The sequence below is a fragment of the Crotalus tigris genome, unplaced genomic scaffold (assembly GCF_016545835.1).
Source record: "Crotalus tigris isolate CLP2741 ecotype Arizona unplaced genomic scaffold, ASM1654583v1 scf7180000017674.1595824, whole genome shotgun sequence".
Taxonomy (NCBI): domain Eukaryota; kingdom Metazoa; phylum Chordata; class Lepidosauria; order Squamata; family Viperidae; genus Crotalus; species Crotalus tigris.
In genome coordinates this window covers 23111-42124 of record NW_024096559.1, presented here as the reverse complement: position 1 = coordinate 42124, position 19014 = coordinate 23111, and the positions used below count along the sequence as shown (strand labels likewise).

At 45.2% G+C, this 19014-nt stretch overlaps 1 protein-coding gene across 9 annotated transcripts in view; it reads right to left on the bottom strand.

The window, feature by feature from the left end:
• The window catches only part of RACGAP1 (Rac GTPase activating protein 1), a 45049-nt gene extending 26643 nt beyond the window's left edge, over positions 1-18406 (bottom strand). For 2 of the 9 annotated variants that reach the window (XM_039337300.1, XM_039337301.1), the window contains exons 1-2: positions 18284-18342; positions 6597-6683 (exon numbers count right to left, since the gene is read on the bottom strand). The gene's annotated coding sequence lies outside the window, so the exon portion shown is untranslated. Of the gene's footprint in view, positions 1-5678; positions 5701-6575; positions 6684-18283 lie in introns of those variants that run through there. The other 7 variants (XM_039337298.1, XM_039337299.1, XM_039337302.1 and 4 more) reach the window with 6 other exon arrangements.
• Between the last annotated feature and the right edge of the window lie 608 nt (positions 18407-19014).

Genomic DNA, 19014 nt, shown 5'->3' with positions numbered 1-19014 from the left:
GCTAGCCCAGGGGTAGGCAACCTTGGCTCTTTTATGACTCGTGGACTTTAATTCCCAGAATTCCTGAGCCAGCCATGCTGGCTCAGGAATTCTGGGAGTTGAAGTCCTTATGAGTCATAAAAGAGCCAAGGTTGCCTACCCCTGCACTAGACACTGCAGGCCACTTTAGCTGACTGTGTTCAGCAGGTCAGCGGTTCAAATCTCACCGGCTCAAGGTTGACTCAGCCTTCCATCCTTCCGAGGTAGGTAAAATGAGGACCCAGATTGTTGGGGCAACGTAAAATATATATACATTGCTTACTGGTGTACATCGCTTAGAGAGTGCTTGCACTTAAAGCGGTATAGAAGTCTCATAAATAAATAAGTAAATAAATAAATATGTACCTTAGCTATATCAAAATGTAAATACAATTATTTAAAGCATAAGAGGGCCAAAAGGAAAAAGATGTTTTCCTCTCTATGGGAAAGCAACTTAGGAAAGACTGTTGCCATCTACTTTACTCAGAGAAAACAGCATAAGTATACAATTATGTATTACAATCTTGTGGGTTCTGTCTGAAGGAATACAACATTCCTTGGACGCTTGTTTTACAAAAAAGAGGAAGCCTGAACAATGGAAAAACAAAGATATTTTTACCATATCAAAACTAGTCTGCACCAAATTTCTTGACTGCTGGACCATTTGATAATAATAATAATAATAATAAAGTTGGAAGGACCTTGGAGGTCATCTAGTCCAGGGCTTTTCAACCAGTGGTACGGGTACCACCTGTGGTACATGACCATCCTAGAAAAGTGGTAGTGGGGGAAGGGAATGAGCTGAACCAGTGGCAGCACAGCACAAGCCTGAGCAAGAGATGGCTGGAACTGCAGGGCTGTCGGGCTCAGCGGAAGCACCAGGATCAGCACTTCTTTGGGACTGTCAGGGCTCAGCGGAAGTGCCAGGATCAGTGCCACTTTCCAGCTGATCGGTGCTTCTTCAGGCTGTCAGGGCTCAGTGGAAGTGCCAGGATCAGCGCCAGGCTCCAGCTGGAGCTCGGCGCTGATCCTGGTGCTTCTGCTGAGCCCTGAGAGAAGCACCAATCAGCAGGAAAGCAGCGCTGATCCTGGTACTTCTGCTGAGCCCAGAAGAAGCGCCAGTCAGCTGGAATGTTGCAGCATCTCCAGGGTCTTGTGATTTACATTCAGATGCTTGGCAACTGATTCATATTTATGACGGTCACAGTGTCCCAGGGTCATGTGAAGTGACCAAAACCTGCTGCAACCACCCAGCAGATGGGGGGAATAAAAACCAAACACCCCCCACTCCACCGCCAATCCTCAACGGAAATGCTCACAACAATGGAAACCTCAGACAGGAGGAAGAGTGCAGCCGGGTGGGCAGGCAGGTGTCTTGCTCGGCTGTTCCTTGGGGGGCATTTTTTTCAGTGCCATTGCAACTTCTAAGAGTCACTAAGTGAACTGTTGTAAGTCAAGGACTACCTGTACTTTATCACTTTTTTCCTTTTTTTTTTTTTTGGTCATCAAGTTTTGGACACCTTGCTAGGTGACTGGTGGTACTCGGATGTTGCCATATTCTAAAAGTGGTACAATGGGTGAAAAGGTTGAAAAGCCCTGATCTAGTCTAACCCCCTGCTCAGGCAGGAAACCCTACAGAGAAAGGGTCACCAACTTTTTTGTTTTGGTGGCCCAGTGGGAGAGGGAGGGGCAGGGGCCTTACATGCGCATGTGCAAACATGAGTGTGGCCACACGCGCACGTACAGGCTGCGAGCATACGCATCATATAAATGGGGCTGCGAGCATGCACGCAAGGCTCTCAGTGACAGCGCGCCTGTCCTCCAGGCTCACAGCAATGCTACCACCAGCGTGAAGCTCGCACTGCTGCCCCTGCGTGAGGCTCATAATGCGGCCTGCAGCGATCCTGCTCCCGGCACAAGGATCATGCTGTGGCCCACCTGCCACTTGCGGCGCTGCCATCTGCACAATACTAGCAGCGCTGCTGCCACCTGCACAACACTTGCATCAACGGTAGCATGAGGGGGGGGTTAGCACATGCACACTAACTACTCACGTGGCCTGGCGGCCAAGAGGCCGTGGCCCATAGGTTGGGGACCTCTGCTTTAGAGGCTTAACATGAATATTAATAAATACTATTCAGTGTTATTAATTACTAAATTACAGTGTCACTAAACCTCACAGAATTGCTATGAGTACCTGTCTACAGAAGTTAGGAGTCAGGCTAAATACATACCTTTAATAATTATAATTCCTCAAGCATTATACAGTAATGATGGGAATCTTTTGGGAAAAGTATATTTTTCAGGTTTAATGGCTAATAATTCCACTTTTATTTTTGGAGTAGTACCATAAAATTATATATCAAAGGAAAGATAATTTAATCAGGAAAGTAATGCAACAAAGTATGTTCAATTATCTGTACTGTATTCTATGAAAAGTTATAGCCAAATAACCAGAAAAAGGAAGCAAAACTTGCTTAGGTTGATATCAGGTAGCTTTCCTTCATCTGATTGTAGCCAATGAGCATGAGCATTTAGAGAGCCAATCGGGTGTCATCTTGTTTTGGCAATGAGCCAATCAGATCACAGTAGGATTCAGTTATTGATGTCATGTATTGAAGCTGAGAGGAGGACATTTGTCAATGTGTTATATGATCGCTATCAAGTTGATTGGTTTTTTTTTGTGTTCTTTCATTTAGTGAGCTTGTAAAACGTAATAAAATTAAAGTAATGATGCAAAGAGTTGACTGGTCGCCCAGAAAGCGATGTAAAATAGTATTATTAAGTGAACAAGGCTACAGTTATAAAGAAAGTAGAAGAAAAATGGGTGGAAACTTAACCAAAGATGGCATTTCTACTGTACACTTTTCCCAAATGGTTTCCACAATTTTGGCCACTATTGTAAGCCGGCTTCAGGTGCCACAAACTGTCTTGATCCATTCCTTTGTCACTTTATTTCTGTGTAGTTTTTTTTCTTCTGACCTTTATTTTTTTTCACCACTAAAACATTTTTCTCTCCATCACAGAATCACTACCATTAATGTCTTTCAACCTGTAAATATATCTTACTCTATTGCCTGCCCTTCAGAATTCTGGACTACAGTTCCTATAAGTATTAGTTTGCTATATTGGCTAGAAAATAAGCAAGCTATAAAATAACACATTCAGTGCATACCAGGGTGGGAAAGACTAGCATTATGTCAAAGCAAAGCAAATCATTTAAAGAAAAGCGTATTTGACCTTTCCCTTCTAAGCTATTAATTTAAAAACACATCTGCTTGCATAACTAGTGGCAGCCTTTTAAATCAGCGATCCATAACCTTTGTAGCTTGGCGGCCCGGCTGGGGACATAGAGGGGAACGGGGCCGTGTGAGTTCGACTTGTGTGAGTGGCAGGGCGGTGCACACGCGCATGCAGCTTGGCTGCAAATTGAGCTGTTGGCGCATAAGTGCATACCAGGCCAATGCTCACGCAAGTTGAGCTGTGTGCACATGTGTGCGTTGGCCTGCATCTCAGTTGCAAATAGGCTGTGGCCCAGAGACCCCTGTTTTAAATGACAACACAAAAAACCGGAACAGTTCTGATTCCGACAAAAGAAAAAAATATATTGCTTCAAAAATTCCCATGTAGCTAAAAATAAACATATTTCTTTAATGGGAAGAGCTCTTAAGGCTGTTTGTATCATTCACACACACACACACACACACACACACACACACACACACACACACCTACCTACCTACCCACCTAACTTAATGCAGATTGCAGAAAAATAATGAAAGCTGGAAAATATGCAGAACTTTGAATATTTGTAGCAATCCAAGAAGTCAAAACTGTTACTCTGTAGTGAATGACAACTACTTCAACAATCAATATTGTTAAGGTTGTATGTTCATTAATATTCACTCTGAAGATAAATATTGCAAGATAAGAAAAAAAAATCAGTGAATCAACATTCCGCTTACACATAAACTAGGTCTGCCTGGAAAGGGTATAATTTTGAGAAATGTGAAGCAAAAAAGCAACTGAGCTGTTTCTGTTATCTCAAAACATTAGTTTATGGGTTTAATAGCTTTGAAACCCAGTATTACTAAATTTACAATTCTGTACAGGTAGTCCTCATTTAGTAACTGGTTGCTTAGCATTCTTTCAAAGTTATCATGGACTTCTTAAAATAGGGTTCCCCAACCTGTGAGCTGCGAGTGCTCATGGTCCCACTCACATGAGCCTTGTTGCAGGCACTTACGGCCCCTCTTGCGTGAGCTGCACCACAAACATCGTGGGTGGTCGTGCGGACGCGCACACACACACACACACATGCACCTGCCCCACCCACAAAATCATCTCCTCTTTCCCCCCTCTGGGCCACCAACCCAGAAAGGTTGGGGAACTCTGCCTTAAAAGGTACTTATAACCTGACTTTGAAGTTCTGATGGCTGTACCACTGCCCTGTGCTTACACGATCGCATTTTGTGTACTTGGCAACCTTTACAGCCATTTGCAGGATCCCGTGGTCACAGTACCACAACTTTCAATGCTTTTTCTCAGTTTCTGGCACAAAATGCCAAGTGGGTAGATTTGCTTAATTGACCGCTGCATTCACTTAATGACCACCGCAGAAAAGGTCATATAGCTGTGCACAATTGTGTAATGACCAGCTGGACAATCACAATGACTTGTGACTGTAATTCTAGGCTCAATTATGATAAGTCAAGGACTTCTTAAATAAGTAGTAGCAGTATCCAATGTCATTCCACTAGTGCAGAGGTGTCAAACTGACAGCCCGTGGGCCAGATGCGTCATGGCAAAACAGCACCCACCCCAATGGGAAAAAAGTCACGATACGTCGCGACACGTCACGTGATGTTGTGAGTTTGACACCGCTGAACTAGAAGAAGGTGCTCCACTCCCTTGGAGAGAAAGTACCCTCCCTCTAATCCACTTTGGTCTAATCCAGTGATGGTGAACCTTTTAGAGACCGAGTGCCCAAACAACAATCCAAAACTCACTTATTTATCGCTGAGTGCCAGGTGGGCGTGGCCCACTGGGTGGACGTGGCTGTGGTGGTCATGGCAGACTGAGTGGGTGTGGCCAAGGTGGGTGTGATCACCTCGATGTTGCTCATGGGGAGGGACGCCTGTGGGGGCCGGGGAGGGTTGGGGGAGATCCAGGCAAGGCAGGGGCTAGGGCGGCTGCTGCCTGACACCATCTGCCCCCACACAAAGAGGCCAGTGAGCGCATGGGTGCTGGGATGCATCCGGCCACATGGGACCTCGGCGAGTTAGCGGGCAGCTAGCTGGTTGAAGAGGGACAGTTGCCATCTCCAGGGCATGGCACGGGTGCCCACAGAGAGGGCTCTGAGTGCCACCTCTGGCACGCGTGCCATAGGTTCGCCACCACTGGTCTAATCTATTTCTTGTTTAAATATTCTTATACCTAACCTATATCTAACTATCCTCCAAATATATTTCAAAGAGTTCAAATTTCCTTCAAAGCAAATTTTAGACAGAAAATGATAGGTAGTTTCATGTAAGGAGTAATCTGCTCATGTAATTTTGAATATTTATCATTAATATTCTATATCCATTAATCTTAGAACTAAAGAAAACCCCCCACAAAATTCACAAAAAAGAATAGTAACTAACACCTAATTGTCTTACAAGTCAAAGCTAGCCACTTCAATGCAAAAATATCTCAGTAGCTCTCTTCCAAATGAGAAATCTTTAGGAATGCCCAGATTCAGAGATTCTGTGAGGTCACAAAATGATTCTGTGCTTATGTCAGAATCTGGTTATATAAAATGCACACAACCTATATGTTAGATTTAAGCTGGTGATTTCTCATGTTGGGCAACATGAACATACCATAGGTCAGTATTAGCACTGCAGTTTCCTAATATCTTTCGGCAAATTTCCAGGGCTTGACGCTTATGCCCAATTAATTCTACTAATTTAATTATGCAGAAGCATGTCCAACATTTTATTTGTTTTTGGCTAAAGAAAAATGTACAAAGTAGAGAAAAATAAGGAATAAAAATAGTAACAAAATAAATTAAAAGCTCAAATAAAAAGAAATACAGTAAAATCTAATTTACCCAACACAGTTCACTATATCTCATATTTTCCACCCACACCACCTATCTCTGGGGGTTGACCAGGCTGAGCTTGAGGGAGGGGTCAAACATGTCCTAAGTCATGAGTTCCTCCACGCTGACAAGAGATCTAAGTCCAGTCCATCTTGAATGCCTTCTTAAAGTGTATGATTGTTTGGAGAGAAATGCATCTGTACCAGGCTCTAAATGTTTTAATTAAATAAAAGAATGAGTAGTTCTCCAACTATGTATGATTAACCTATTAACCTAAAATCCCTTCCGATATCGCTGTTTTACTAACCTGACAACTTATTATTCTAAATAGGAAACCTTCATTTTGTTTGCAAATAATAATAATAATAATAATAAAGATTCTAACTACCAGCAAGAATGAGACCTTACATTTAAAGAGCACCTGTCATTTCAGATCCATCATGGCCGCACCTATTAGCGGGCATCCACTCACCTGCTCCCCCAAGTCCCTCACCTCATTGTGTCTCTGCCGCATCACCAGCTGTCATATTAAAGTGGATGGGACTGTCGGTGAGTCAACAGCGGGTCAGAGGAGAAGCCGCTGCAAGACAGAGATGACAGTTGCTCTTTAAAAATTATGATTTAAATCGAGTTGATTTAAATCAAGCCTTTTTATTAGTGATTTAAATCATGGTTTAAATCGTGATTTAAATCAAATCCACCCTGTCTGTCAGCGATGGAACTCTCATTGTAACACAAGGGTTTCCTGTGCTATACAAAAAGGCCTCCTGACTAGAGAAGGAGAACCACAATAGCAATAGTCTTTCAGAATGGCTGCCAAGAATTCAGGCTGAAAATGTATTTAAATACAGTTTTCTAAATAAATACTTTCCCTCAATATTTATATCTACTGGACATAAAATCAGCATGGGATTTCTTTTTTAAAGATAAGCTAAATATAAATTAAATAAGATCATGTGTTATCTTGGTCTTCGAATCAGAGCTGGGAGTAATCTAGTTCAACTTCCTACTCACTGCAGGATTTAGTACATCTCTATTAAGCAAACATGAACTACTGCCAAGCCAAGTCTCATTCCTTGCTTATGCTTTTCATTTTTCCTACCCAGAAGAAGAGGTCTATATTTCTTCTGGTTAAATTCTACTCATTTTGCTCATTACTCAAATCACTCTGGACTTTAAAAATATTCTTTCTCCTGCAATGATAAAACCTATCTCTTTCAGCTTTTAATCATTTACAGACTTGATAAGCAACATCTGAACTACCTCATCAAAGTCACTGATAGAAATGCTGAATGATTGCCATTAACAAGCACTCTGGATGTGGTTTCTCAGCCAACTGTGCTACCTCATCTATATTGTATAATTTTACTAAGGATATTACAAACAATTTGAAACTTAGACAAAGTCCAGATTCACTAAGTCTAACTGTTCTCCTGATCTATTAAACTAATGATTCTATCAAAGATGGTAAAGTTAGCCTGTCACAATCTGTGATAAATGTTGGCTCCTGTAAATCACTGTATGCCTATCCAGGTCCTGACAAATGTGCTGTTTTATCTGTTCAAGGATCCTACTCAATATGAACATTAAGCTGGCAACTTTGCTGTTTCCCAATTCCTCATTCTTTGCCTCTTGGAAGTAGGAACATCTCCTCTCTTGGCCCTGAAGACTTGAAAATCATTTAAATTCTTTTCCCTCTCCTGGTCTGTCATAAACTGCAGTTTCCTCCGACGGTATAATGATGATTGGCTAGGGTTCCATTTCCCTTCTGAAACTTAATAATGCAAAATAGTAATAAAAGAGCAGTTTTGGTCTTGTCAAGTGGTTAAAGCATCAGGTTAGAAAGCCACAGACTATGAGTTCTAGTCCCACCTTAGGTGTAATAGCTGGCTGAATGTCCTTGGGCCATTCACTCTCTCAGCGCTGCTTAACTTACACGGTTGTTGTCGCGGGGAATTAGGAGGAAAAAGATATGTGGGATATGTGTGCCACCTTAAGTTATTTGTAAAAATAATAAAGGCTTAATATAGAGAGGGTTGTGATGGCTGACAATTAAGACAGGGGTTGCCAACCTCCGGTCCGTGGACCGGTACTGAGCAGCGGCATGCCAGCAACCAGTCTGCACAAACAAACAAAACCCCATCCGTGGGATGCAAGCAGAACACAAAAGGGGCGTTGACTTACCTGAACGCCTTTTCTCAGCACGGAGATGGATAATCCACGCAGTGGGTTGAGACTGTATTCCTGGCCAATCAGATCAGTCAGCCAAAGTTGCCACGCCCCGTCTTGGACCATGATCCTCCAGTCTTGACTCGAGCGCAGCCATTGACTGACAGTAAGACGTTTTGGCTCCACTAAATATACCCTATTATTCTAGTCTATAAGGGTGGGTGTGGATTATCCATCTCCGTGCTGAGAAAAGGCGTTCAGGTAAGTCAACGCCCCTTCTCCAGCACTGGAGATGGATAATCCACGCAGTGGGACATACCAAAGCCTATTGTCCCTTGGGTTGGGGAATAGACTGGTCCCGTGTGTAACTTTGGTCTAGCACCTGCTGGAGAACCCTCCTACCGAAGGAGGCCTCTGCAGAGGAGTACCTGTCGATTTTGTAATGACGAATGAATGGAGAGGGCGAGGCCCAAGTGGCTGCCCTGCATACCTCTTCAATAGAAGCCTGCATGGCCCATGCTGCTGAGGTGGCAGCACTCCTTGTGGAATGGGCCGTGATATGCTTGGGGACTTGCAAGGACTCCGCCTGGTATGCCCCCGTGATGCATGCCCTAATCCACCTACCGATGGTAGAGGACGAGACCTTCCGGCCCCTAGTAGCAGGGTTGAAGGATATGAAAAGCGCTTCCGAGCGTCGGAATTCCGCTGTGCGTGAAATGTAATGTCTTAGTGCCCTGCGTACGTCCAAGGTGTGCCATTGTTGCTCCAGGGGATGAGCTGGGTTTGGACAGAAGTCTGGTAGGACTATTTCCTGTGATCTGTGAAAAAGGGAGTTGACCTTTGGAATGAATGAAGGGTCTATTCTTAGGACTACCTTGTCCCTGTGAAAATGGCACAGGTCCTTCCTCATTGAGAGAGAAGCTAACTCGGATATCCGCCGAGCTGACGTGATGGCTACCAAGAATGCTACCTTATGGGTCAGATAGCGAATGTCACATGTTTTGAGTGGTTCGAAGGGCGCTCTGGTAAGAGCTTGTAGTACTCGTGGTAGTTCCCACGATGGATACCTGTGCACGGTTGGCGGTCTGATGTTTGCAGCCCCCTTGAGGAAGGATCGTATTAAGGGATGCTTGCCCAAGGATTCACCGGGGCTGGCAGAAAGTATAGTTGAGAGGGCGGCGATTTGCCTGCGCAGTGTGTTTGGCGAGAGGTCCCTCTCTAGGCCATCTAGTAAAAATTCTAGGATCTTGGGAATTGTGATCCCTTCGAGTAACAATTCCTGTTTAGAGCACCATGATTGGAAGCTTCTCCACGTGGCCTCGTAGATACGGTTCGTGGAGGGGCGCCTTGATGCCTGTATGACCCTAATTACACCCTGTGAGCAAGCCCCCTTGGCTAAAATTGACCGTTCAAGAGCCAGACGGCTAGTTGTAGCCATTGTGGCTCTGGGTGGGAGATCTCCCCCTGCTTGAGGGAGATCCTCTCCGGAGGAATCCGCCATGGATTCGTGCGGGAGAGACTCCTCAAGTCTGCGAACCAAGGTCTCCTTGGCCAATAAGGGGCCACAAGGATTACCTCGGCCCTTTCCCGCAGAATCTTGCGTACTACCGCCGGAAGGAGAGGTAAGGGTGGAAACGCGTACAGGAGCCCCCTTGGCCATGGGCTCCGTAACGCGTCCGTCTGCTCTGCTCCCTTGGATGGGAATCGGGAGAAGAAGCGAGTTAGGTGGGCATTGGAAGGAGAGGCAAAAAGGTCCACCTGGGGAAGCCCGAAGCGGTGACAGACCTCCCTGAAGATCCTCGGGTGTAGTTGCCACTCCGAGTGATCTATTGTTGATCTGCTCAACAGATCTGCTTGGATGTTTGCCTCCCCCGATATGTGGTCGGCCTTTATGGAGGCCAGATTTTGTTCCGCCCAGGCCCCCAGTAGGAGGGCCTCGGCCGAGAGCGAGCGAGAGTGTGTGCCCCCCTGACGGTTTATGTGGGCCTTGGCTGTCACGTTGTCCGTCAGGACCAGTACGTGCCTGCCTTTTATGCTGCTGTGAAAATGCCTTAACGCTAGGTGAATAGCCCGCAGCTCGAGCCAGTTTATGTTGTGTCGGAGATCCACCGCTGACCAGCGGCCCTGTGTCCACTTGGTCCCCAAGTGGCCTCCCCAGCCGAATAAGCTCGCATCTGTTGTGACTACTACTCTGTCTGGTTCCCTGAAGGGGGACCCCCTGAGGAGAGCTGGAGATAGCCACCACCTGAGGGAGTGTCGTACTCTCAGAGGTATGCCTACCCTCTTCCGGGATGCACTGATTTGCTGTCTCTGAAACGGGAGCATGAACCACTGCAGTTCTCTTGAGTGCAGCCTTGCCCAAGGAACTATTGCTATGGTCGATATCATCTTCCCTAGCAGCTGGGAGAGGCAGACCAGCGTCACTGACTGACCGCGGCTTACCTGTTTTACGGCTTTCTTTATGCTGCTGAGGCGTTCCTGTGATAGGTACACCTTGCATTCCTTTGTGTCTATGACCGCTCCCAGGTGGAGTATTCTCGTAGTTGGGGTTAGATGGCTCTTTGGAAAGTTCACCGAGAAGCCGTGGTCCTGCAGCATTTTTATCACTAACTTTAGGTCCGCCCGAGACTGCTGGGCGGACGATGACTGGATTAGAATATCGTCCAGGTAGCACTGGACTCTGACTGGTACGTTTCTTAGTTGTGCTGCCAGAACCGCCAGAATCTTGGTGAACACCCTGGGCGCTGATGACAGGCCGAATGGAAGTGCCCTGTATTGAAAATGGTGCCCCCTGTAGGCAAACCGTAGAAAGCGGCGGTGAGCCAGAGAGATAGGGATGTGCAAGTATGCCTCCGTGAGGTCGATCGATGCCAGAAAATCCCCTTTCCTTACGCTTCCAAGGATGGAGCGTAGTGTCTGCATTTTGAATTTGCGGTATTTTATGTAGAAATTTAGCCTTTTCAAATCCAAAACGGCTCTCCAACCCCCCGAGGGTTTTGGGACCACGAAGAGGATAGAATAAAACCCCTGGTCTCTCTGGTTCATAGGCACCGGCTCTACGGCCCGTATGTTTAGAAGGTGCTGAACGGCCTCGTTCATGAGCCTTCTCTTTGTTGGGTTTGTGGGACAGGGGCACGGGCGGAAGCGGTTCGGGGGCTTTGAGAGAAATTCTAGAGATAGACCATGACGTATGGTGTTCCTGACCCATACGTCCGTGGTGGTCTCTTCCCACTGGGGAGCAAACCCTGCTAGTCTGCCCCCTATGGGAAGGTCTGGGCGGGAGTCATCTGGTACGGCGGAAGGGGCGGTTGTTCCCCCGAAAGGGCCGTCTTCCCTGTGTTTGCCTATGTCTTGTGTTCTGTCTGTCCCCCTGTCTTTCCCTATCCTGTCTAGCTTGGAAGGGTTGGGAATTTTGAAAGTAGTTGACCCTGGCTTCCGTACGAAAGGATTGTTTCCTTCCCCAGGAGCCGGGTCTCTTGTCCTGCCTTTTAAGCATGTGTTTAAGGACCTTGCGCTTGTCCTTGTTCTCTGTCAGGTATGGCGTTAGTGCCTCACCAAACAGCTTTGCCCCTTGGTACGGAGCCGAAGCCAATTTCCACTTGGATTTGGTATCCGCCTGCCAGTTCTTTAGCCAGAGGATGCGCCTGCTCGTGTTGTTTGCCGCCATTGCCTTGGCTGAAAACTTGGTCGCTAACAGTGTTGCGTCCGAGGCATATTCCGTGGCCGCTACCATTTTGCTGAGTTCCTGATGAGTGCGTATATCTTCCATGGGAACCCGGCCCTGTAGCTCACGGAGCCAACAAAGTGTGGCTCTGGTGAAAAAGGACGCGGAGGTAGACGCCCTGGTAGCCCAAGCTATTGCCTGGTGCGTTCTCCTGTAGTTGGACTCACTCTTTCGGTCCTCGGCTTTAAGAGCCTCAGCAAAATCTCCTGATATGGCCGTGTCCGATATCAGGGGACCTATGGGTTCGTCCACCACCGGCACCTCCAATGTTCCCTCTAGCTCCCTTGCTACGTTAAATAGCTTCCTCTCCGCATTGCTAGGAAGCGGTAGGGAGGTTGGCGCTGCCCACTGTTTCCTTATTGTGTTTAGGAACATGGTCGGGCATGGTATGCGGTGTTGAGTGGTTACCTTTTCGGCGAACGTCGGCTCAGCCTCCGTGTCAACTGTGACAGGCTCCGCTGGTGTCCCATGCCCCAGATGGGCTGTGGCCTCAGCCTTGCGCAGAATAGTAACAAAAAGAGAAGGGTTAAACAGGCCGCTGAAGGACGGCCCTTGAGGTGAGGTGTCCTCCTCCTCCTCAGACATTTGAATCCCTTGTGACGTACCTGGCTGGTCCAGGTAAGCTTCCTCAGAGACCGACGAGTCTGAGACGGAGGAGAGGTCCTGATGGTCCTCCGTTTCCTCCCGATGCCTCGTTCTAAGTCCTAGAGACTTGGCTTTTGAAGTTTGAGCCCTGGCCTCAAATGCACGGTCCACTGCCTGTGCTATTAGGGTAGCTAGCAGATCCCCCGTCAATGCAGGAGGAGTGACCATTGCCTGCGACCCTGCAGGTGCTGTGGTTAGCATGGTCCTCGGGGTTTCCTGTAACCTCCGTGGGGAGGGGGATCGGGAGAGCGATGAGAATTCGCCTATCCCACCCTCTGTTTGGGACTGTGATGAGCTCCCTAATGACCAAATGGCCCGTGGGGATGAAGGGAGACCCAGCGGTAGATCAGACCTATTCCCCCATTCTGCCTATTTTCAATTCTGGCCCTTTTCTGGGCTCTGTCGAACTCTTTTTCTAGGGCTTGGTGTCTTCTGATTGCCTGTTTGTCAGCCTTCTTTGATGACTTCCTTGCAGCCTTTCTAGGGGCTGCAGAGGATTCCGAATCCTCTGAAGCAGGTGCTCCAGAGGATGAAGGCGGGGCTCCAGTGGAGGGAATGATTGCTTCCTCCATTCTCCACTAACGCTGGGCCGCGATAGGGGGGACCCAGGTAGTAGGAGAGCTCCAAATTTGAGTAAGGACAGGCGCACTACTGGGGGCGTCTGGAACTCAGGAGCAGACTCTGCCGAATTGTCAGAGTTAGTCACTGTGCACGGATAAGAACAGGCACGCTAATGGGAATGCCTGGAACCCGGCTTGACTATGGTGGGTAAGGACAGGCACGCGACTGGGGATGCCTGGAACCCACCACTAAATCCAGAGGCGTACGGGCCACTAATGGGGGACCCGAAGTCTGGAAGGAGCCAAAGGCAACTAAACACAGTTAGTTATGAAAGGTTCTTATTTACTTTAGGTAGAAGACACCAAGTCCTGGAACCAGTAGCTATGTGTCTGATTTGAATGTCTCTGAATGAATAATAGATGCTTTAGTACCCCAGTACTGCTTGCCTATTAATTCACTCCAGCGGCTGAACCTAGCTTTCTTAAGGAACTTTAACTCCCCTGTTTGGACAAAAAATATGGCCGCCGCTGCCAGGAAACTACTGCGCATGTGTTAACAAGGCTGCCTATGCCACGTGCGGTTGTAACAAAGAGCTGCGCGTGCTTCCAGCTGTGCAGACAATGGCGCCTCGTTTAAAAAATCCTGAGCAGCCTGGAGTGAAAAGACTGCTCCTTCGCACGCCAGCTGTTTCCCTTAATCAATCTCCCTCCCAGCATGCGTCCCCTTTGTCCTCCGCTTCCCTCGCTAACTGCTTGCCTTTCTGTCTTTTTTTTTTGTTTGTTTGTTTTAAACGCGAGGGGTTGCCCGAGCCTCCCCGTTTGTTTAAGGCGGCTGCTGGCTGCTGGAAGGTGGCTGGGGTTGGTTAGGGAGGGGAGTTAGGGATTTCCCCCTTTTAAGTGGGGGAGGTTTCCCCTGTAGGAATCTGACTTCCTGAGTTTTACAATTTAGCAAGGAAATTTTTGAGTGGTCAATTAAATTGAATTAAATTATCTCTAATTAACTTTTAAACTAAGCAATTTCAGCTACTAGAAAAAATCCCCCCTAATGGAAAGGAACTATACCTGCCCAGGAGCCAAAAGTTGTAGATGTCTCTTCATGGCAAGATCAGTCAAGACTGGAGGATCATGGTCCAAGACGGGGCGTGGCAACTTTGGCTGACTGATCTGATTGGCCAGGAATACAGTCTCAACCCACTGCGTGGATTATCCATCTCCAGTGCTGGAGAACCACACATTCTCTGGTCCACGGAAAAATCGTTCTCCACGGAACTGGTCCCTAGTGCCCAAAAGGTTGGGAGAGGTCCCCGACCTTTTGGGCACCAGGGACCAGTTCCGTGGAGAAAGGTTAACTCAGAGACATTGAGCTTGTCAGCTGGAAAGCTGACAGCCCAGTATTATCTACCACAGTCCTGACCACCTAGCAGTTCTGAAGCATGCAAATACAAATAGTTAAATAGGTACCACTTTGGTGGGAAGGTAACAGTGTTCCGTGTGCCTTGGCACATACTGTTTCCCTGAAAATAAGACCCGGACTTTTTTTTTTTCCTTCCTCCCCCAAAAAAGCACCAGGTCTCATTTTTTGGGGGGGGTGTCTTTTCCACTCATCTCCAGCATCGACATCCCCACCCATAGGAAGCCTGGCTGCAATGGTAAGCTCCAACCCCTCCCCAGCTTGATTTTTAGGCGTGTACCTTACCCCAAACTAGGGCTTATTTGGGGGGTAGGGCTTATATTAGATCCAACCCAAAAAAAATCAAGCTAGGGCTTATTTTGGGGGTATGTCTTACTTTTGGGGAAACATGGTAGTCATGCTGGCCATAGATAATGCTGGCTCTCTCAGCTAAGAGATGGAGATGAGCACCGCCTCCTAGAGTCGGACATGACTGGATAGGGGAAACCTTTTATAAATTACTAAATAACAATAAAAAAGTTCTGTGTTCTCAACATTATCTATTACCAATTCATCCTTTTCTCCTTACAATGTAAGGGATGCTTATTTAGAGAACTGCAACTAGAATACTTTCTTTCTGAGGATAATGTATTTGATAATGTATTAGATATTTTATCTGTTGCTTTTGGCACTCATGCAAGTTTCAGTTCATTCTAACCTTTAGCCTTTTTTGACACAATCCCTCCAGTTTTTATAATCATCTATCTTTTTCTTGAATTATGTGATTTTTCTTTCATGTCTTCAGCATTTTTGACATTTCTATTTACTTCTTCTGTTTAATTGTGTCCAAATCTTAGAGACTGCCTAGACCAGTCCCTGAAGTTTTCTTGCCAATGTTTTTCAGAAATGGTTTACCATTGCCTTCTTGAGAGTGACTGTCCAAGGTCATCCAGCTGACTTTGTGCCTTAGGTGTGTTTCAAACTGAGGAGCTCATGGTTTCTAGCCTGAAGCTTTAACCACTACATAAAATTGGCTAATACTACTTCTTCTTAAAAAATGTATTCAATATTTTTTTTTCCAAAAGATTTCCTATACTTCCTGGACACTTTTCTTCTTCAGGTTTCAAACCACTGGATTCAATCTACTTTCCATTGGAGCTTATTAAAATCCCATTTTCTGAAAACCAGTATATAAATTTGAGTCATCTTAGGTCCTCCAAATTTCACAGATTCAAAGGTAATATTCAATTAAAATTCAAAAGGTAATATTTGCCCAAGATATTGTTTCTTCAACCAATTACCTCCCCTTGATGAGAATCACTTCCAGGATGAGCAGACCCTTTTTCTTTCTTCCATTTTCTGAGAAACAAAGTTCTCGGTAAGGGAACAAGAACTATTGTGCCTCTACCTCTTGGCAGATTAGATTCATAGTGGTTTGGGGGATAATTGAGATATCCATTATTGTTGTTGTTGTTATATTATATGCTTATTTAGAGAATCACAAATTTAAAAATATAATGTCCCATGGCTTCACAGTTATGAAGAAGCAAAGACAGAACATGATTTTCAGTTCCTACATTCCTGCAGCCTCAAGCACCTACTAGATAAGGACTTAAAAGAATGCATTTTCTAAAGACACAGAAAAGTAGCTGTTATCAGATACTGAAAGTAATAATTACAAGCAAGATTGCTGCCCTTCGGCCAAGGGATTTGGCATAAGAGGGAAGTGAAGGAGTTATTATTGTTATTGATCAGAAAAGGAACAGGAACAAGAAGCATCAAAGCTTACATTAGACAAACTGATTACTCTGGGTCTTTTTACCTATACTTTTATGCATTCTATTGATTTTACCTCCCAACTTTTATTCTATATCTACTGTACTATTATCATTCTCCAACATATAATCAACTATTAGTTCTTCTAATGTATTTAATCATGCTGCTATATTATCAATAATGGCTGTATATTTAAAGCGGGAGCCAGATTGAGGTACCCATTAAGGCATTAGGCTAGAGTTCTACTTTTGCCTTACGCACAAAGATATCTTTGGATCAGTTACTCTTTCTCAACTCTAGGAAGATGGCAATGCAAACCATTTTCAAAATCCTGCAAGGACTAGTCCAGGTATTCATCAGGAGTCAAATCTGACTTAAAGGCACAATAAATAAACAAATCCATTTAAATCACTGCCCAGTTTGTCTTTTATCTTTGCCTCCAAGCTTCTTAAATGTTACCACTTAGTCTTATTTCCTTAGCACCACTTTTGACATCTCCCCATTTGTGTCCTCAAAATTTGATTCCGTCTTCTATGGTCCAATGAAACTGTTGTTATCTAAATGATTATAACATCATCTTCCAAAATACAACTTCTCAATATTTTTTTTCAGCACTGCCACTTTCAGCTTCAGCTACATGCTGTCCTTCTACCAAATTATTTAATATGGGGTAGAGGAAGGCTTCTGCTTTTCTTTTTTCCACTGAAGTTTCTTAAGGATGTATTCTGTATCCCGTGTATTCTCTCTCATATCCATGAATGAATTTGCCACCTTAGAGGGCCTACCTCTATTTATTTATTTATTACCTGTAGCTCCAATTACAGAACATTCCTCTTCCATTCATCCCCAAATCTCTTCCCTAATATATTTCAGTTTCAATATTTCACCACCATTAAATCCAAGAGCAAAGTTGCCTTTCCTTAAACTCTCCTCCTATATACTGCATCAAACAAATCAGAACCAAAGAAAAGAATCCCCACCTTTCATCTTTGCTTTTTTCTTTGCACCATGTCCAACCAGTTTCACAATTTCAGATATGACTAACATTCTTTCTCACTGACATAATCAAAGTCAACAGACCACCTCCCTTCCTGAGCAGATCACATTAAATTCCTCACTGGGATGTTATTTACTATTTAATCTAAGTCTAAGAGGTCATCACTGCTCCTACCTTCAAAGTCTTGTCAGACCACCCTCAACATACATCTATCATAACCTTTGCGCTTTCAATTCTGCTACCTTTAGATACCTTAATGGCTCCTGCTTCTTTAAATGACTCAGTCCCTCAGGCTTCTTACACGTTCAGCCTCCCCTCCTCCAAACCTATTGTTTTTGTAATACCTCTGACAAGATCTCATTCCTGAGAATAAACCTAATCTGAATAAAATAGCTCAATTTCTATACTCCTCTGCTTTTAGCAGCTTTCCGGAGGAAAGCAGATTATTAATCTGCACATTATAAGGAATCTGGAAAAAAAATTGTTACTACAACATCTGACATTTCTGTCAATGTAATTTTGTCCGTCGTCACCCGTTTCCTAATTTTGTCCGTTTCCCGTCACCCTTTGAGAGAAGAAGAAACCTATTTTCGGAATTGTCTATGAAGACTGACCGTTTCAACTTCGGTAAAAGCACAATACCCTGCTTTAATAAGGGAGGACCGTGTAAAATAAAAAGGCCGTTACATATTCAGGACGGCCGTAAAGATAACCCCAGCCTTCTCCCCTCAGAGCCCACACTCCAGGGAAACTGCAAAGTCCTTAACTACGCAGCACGTTGATAAAACGAACCGCGATGCCGGCGATGTACAAACCGCCCTTTTTTTCCCCCAGCTTCTTCTTCCTCTTCCCAAATGCCGCCTGAAATCCCAGCCAGCCTCCCGCGCCGCTTCTTTCTACTTCCCCCATTTTAACTTACCCGGAGACGCGTGAGATGGAAGGCCGTTTGAACCCCGCCGGACTACTGCGCTGCATCCACTCCAGCAAAAACGGCTTCGAATCCCACCCGCCGTTCAGTTTGAATCGGAACAACCGATTGCCTCTATTAATCGTGATTGGCTGAGCTGTACAGGCGTAACGAGGGCAAGCGTGACGTCACCACCACCTCTTTGTCCGATTAAGGAAGCATTCTCAGCCAATCACGATTAGAAGAGGCGCTCTGAAACGGGAAGCCTGAGGCGCCTTCTTTTTCAAGGGCACGGCTGCCCATACCTTTCCTTCTCCTCTCCCACCCAGTGGTACAGTATCAGTACTTTTATAGGTACTTTATATTCCTCTGAGAACAATTTTACCCAGGATCTGTTTTGTGCCCCTTTCCTTCTAGGAAAAGAGGATGAGTATTAAATGGAACAACAGGGAACTTTTAAAAGCTTGACAGAAATCACATTCTTTTTATAATTTGCATAGTAGCTAGAACATAAAAAAAGGATTTAAAAAAAAAACTTTGTCGTGACTCTGATCTCTATAACAACATAAATGCATAAATTAAGCTATTGAAAGGAAAACAGTACAGGAACATATTTCTGGCACAAGTTTTAAAATCCACAAGAGAGTTTTACTTTATTAGAATAAATCAAAAAGTAATAAAACAGGAAGCAAGGTTTCTAGAGAGTACCACTGGGCTGTATAATAAATAAAACCTGATGGACA